Genomic DNA, 3923 nt, shown 5'->3' with positions numbered 1-3923 from the left:
ATATATATTTAGAGAGAGAGAGAGAGATTTATCTTAGGCAAATGGCTCACAAGCGTATAGAAGTTGACAAGTCCAAGCTGCAAAGTCCGTCTCTGTAGGAGGTGGGGCTTGCAGCCGCCTTTTTTTCCCAAGCACAGCAGAACTGAGAGATTCAAGCTGGCATGCAGTATATTGGTTGTTGTTTCCAATAAAAGATGAATCCGAGATTGCCAGGGGAGTGGTGAGCCACTCACTCAAGGAAGTCTGTAGTTCAGAATGCCGTTCTTCCAGATTGTCCTTGGAATATCATTGCAAGCAGGCCCCTAGGGAAACTCCCCTTGGGCAGACTGGCCACTCAGAACTCAGTCATCTGATCCCATCATGGGAACAACCACACAGAACTGGGGTCCAGCCAAGTTGACACACAGCTCCAACCATCACAGGTGGACAACACAACTTTGCTTGCTGAAAGTGAGGATGATTTGAAGCACTTACTGATGAAGATTAAAAGTTATACTCTGCGGTATGGATTAAAAACCAAAAACCAAAGTCACTGCCGTCAAGTTGATTAGACTCATAGCAACCCCTCCTTGGGTTTCAGAGGCAGTATCTCTAAGGAAGTAGATTGCCCAATCTTCCTTCCAAGTAGTGGCTGGTGGATTTGAACCACCAGTCTTCTGGTTAACAGTTAACAGTAAAATGCCTTAGCCACTTTGCCACCAGAACTCCTCAGTATGGGTTACACCCAATAAAAGAAACAAAAGTTCTCACAACTGGACCAATAAGCAGCATCATAATAAATGGAGAAAAGATTGAAGTTGTAAAAGACTTAATATTACTTGGTTCTACAATCAACACCAATGGAAGCAGCAGCCAAGACATCAGACAATGGGTAAATCTACTGCAAAAGACCTCTTTCAAGTGGTGAAGAGCAAAGATGTCTCCTTGAAGACTAAGGTACACCTAACCCAAGCCATGGTATTTTCAATCACCTCATATGCATGTGAGAGTTGGACAATGAATAAGGAAGATTGAAGAAGGGTTGATCCTTTTGAGTTGCGGTGTTGGCAAAGAATATTGAAAGTTCCATGAGCTGCTAAAAGAACTAACAAATCTGTCCTGGAAGAAGTGCAGCCAGAATGCTCCTTGGAAGCGAAAATGGCCAGACTTCATCTCACCTACTTTGGTCATGTTGTCAGAAGAGACCATTCTCTGGAGAAGGATGTCATGCTTAGTAAAGTGGAAGGTCAACAAAGGAGGGGAAGGTCTTCAACAAAATGGATTTACACAGTAGCTGCAATGATGAACTCAGGTATAGCAGGGATCATGAGGCTGGCACTGCACCAGGCAGTGTTTAATTGTCTTGAACATAAGGTTATTATGAGTTGGAGACGACTTGAAGGCACCCAACAATAACACCTTTTTAAAAAGAATTTTATGAACTAATGGATTTTTATATACTTTATGTATCTCCATCTATTTCAGTCATCATTTTTTTTGATGATCAAATTATCTCCTACTTAGGCCAATAGAACCCCTTTCTGGTTGGCTTCTGTTTTCTTTTGACATGAATCAATTAGTCTAGATAACTTCCTTGTTTTCTCATACAGAAAGATGCCCCAGGTTCAGCTTCACATTTTCTGCCCCTCACCTAGAATTAGCTGTTTCACCAAAGAGTCCTGGAATATTTTCGTGGAAAATTTTATTTAATAATAACATTCATTGCAGACCTTTTCTGTTAACAGAGTAAGGAAATAAAAATGCTGTTTTTTAAGAGAAAAAAATGTTTTTTCCAATTCAAATTTAAAATCACAGATTTTTGTTTAACTTCAGTTATTTTCTCTATTTTCTTATGCTGAATATCTCCTTCCTTAACAAAATTAATGTAGCTAATTATTTTTTTTATTTTAAATATATATATTATAATTTTAAAATAACAGTATATGTACTACTAAAAGTTGCTTAAGAGTTATTTTGTTTTCTTTTTGTCTTTAGACTACATTCCATTAAATACATATAGCCAGTAAGTATATTGTGTTGAAAAGTCATTTGAACTTATTATTATTATTTTAAGTTAAAATAATTATTGTTTCTGTGTTTATGTAACCCATAGCTGGGTTAATTGGTTTTAATTTGATTTTATCTATGAAAAAATTGTCTTCTTATCAGAATTATTTTTCTTAATTATATAAAATATTTGCATGGTTCTAGTATTAACACTATAACATAAATGCATACCTAAATTCTGTCTCTTTCTCTACCATGCTCTCTTCATTCCTCTATAACAAAAAAAAAAAAGAATTGAACCAGTTTTTGTGGCATCAACTCCAACTCATGTACCCATGTACTCCATGTGTTTCAGAGTAGAAGTACACTCTGAAAGGTTCTCAATGTCTGTGACTTTCAAGGTACATGGCCAAACCTTTTTTCTCAGGTGAATCTAGGTAGAATAGAAAAACTAACCTTTTGATTAGTAGCTGAGTGCTTAACTGTTTGAGTACCCCAGGGATTCCTTCCTCTATGTTGTTGTTGTGTGTCATCTGGTCAATTCTGACTCACAATGACCCTATAGAACAGAGTAGAACTGCCCCACAGGATTTCCCAGGCTGCAGTCTTTACAGGAGCAGATTGCTAATTTTTTCTCCCATGGAATGGCTGCTGGGTTTGAACCACTGACCTTGTTAGCAACCAAGTAAGTGTTTAACCATTGCACCACCATGGCTCCTTCCTTCCTCTTCCAAAACATTGAATTTTGGAATGTTTGGTTATTTTTACATAGCTTCTTTTGATACACATGCATACACTTTTAAAAATTGCTTCCTCTTTCACACAGAAGGTAGCATACTGTGGTAGTTAAGGTTATGTGTCAACTTGGTTGGGCCTGCTTTTGAGTGGCTGGGCAGCTGGTGGTAGTTATTCCACATGATAAGACAGGCAATCAACTCCATGGTGGAATCTGCCAAGAGCAACCGAGTAGCTGCTTTAGGGATGTGGTCTGCTTCCAGTATATAAGGAGAAGCTTTAGGAATGGTCTTCACCTTTTGGTATGCTTGAAACCTGCATGTAGCCAAGTCTTACTTTAGCAGCCTGCCATGTTTTCTGTTGATCTTGGGACTGTCTCTGGACTTGTACTAGTTGTCTGCCATGTTGTTTGGTGATATTGGGACTGTGCCATTTTATTTGTCAACCTTGAGTTTGTTAGTCTCAGCAGTCAGCAGGTAATTAAGTGAAGAGACACCTCTTGCTCCAGTGGGCCAGGAGCAAGAGGCAAAGCTGAATCCCAAGGTCGAGGGGCTTTCACCCAGCCCCTAGAGCTTGGCCCTTTGAATTTGGACTTCTAGCCTCCCAAACTGTAAGAGAATAAATCTCTGTTTGTTAAAGCCATCCATTTGTGGTATTTTCTGTTAAAGCAGCATGAATAACCAAAACACATACTCTAGACACTTTTGTGTTTATTGGAATTCTTCAACTTAACAAAATATCTTGTCAACCACGCCATACAAATATTCAGAGATCTATCTCATTTCTTTTCACAGTTGCATTGTACTCCATTTTGTGAATGCAACATGATCAAGTCAATCAGTTCTCTACTGATAACATTTGGATTGTTCCCTACATTTTGATGTAAGAAATGAAATTTTAATATGTAGCCTGTGCCCACTTCATTTTATATTTTCACTAGTGTATTTTTGAGATATATTTATTTCTAAGAATGGTATGACTGAGCCAAAGGATAAATGCATATGCATTTTTGGTGGAATTTCCAAATTTTTCTTCCACAAGGCTTGTATCATTTCATACTCCAACCAGCAATGTATTGTTGTTGTTGTTAAGTGCCATCGATTCGTTTCTGACTCATAGCAACCCCATGCACAGCAGAACGAAACACTGCCCGATCCCGCACCAGCCCCACAATCCCTGCTATACTTGAGCCCATCATTGCA

Source organism: Orycteropus afer, unplaced genomic scaffold, assembly GCF_000298275.1.
Source record: "Orycteropus afer afer isolate SDZICR_OR568_19922 unplaced genomic scaffold, OryAfe1.0 scaffold00166, whole genome shotgun sequence".
Lineage (NCBI taxonomy): Eukaryota > Metazoa > Chordata > Mammalia > Tubulidentata > Orycteropodidae > Orycteropus > Orycteropus afer.
The sequence above is the reverse complement of the archived record's forward strand: the minus strand, read 5'-3'. Positions refer to the sequence as shown.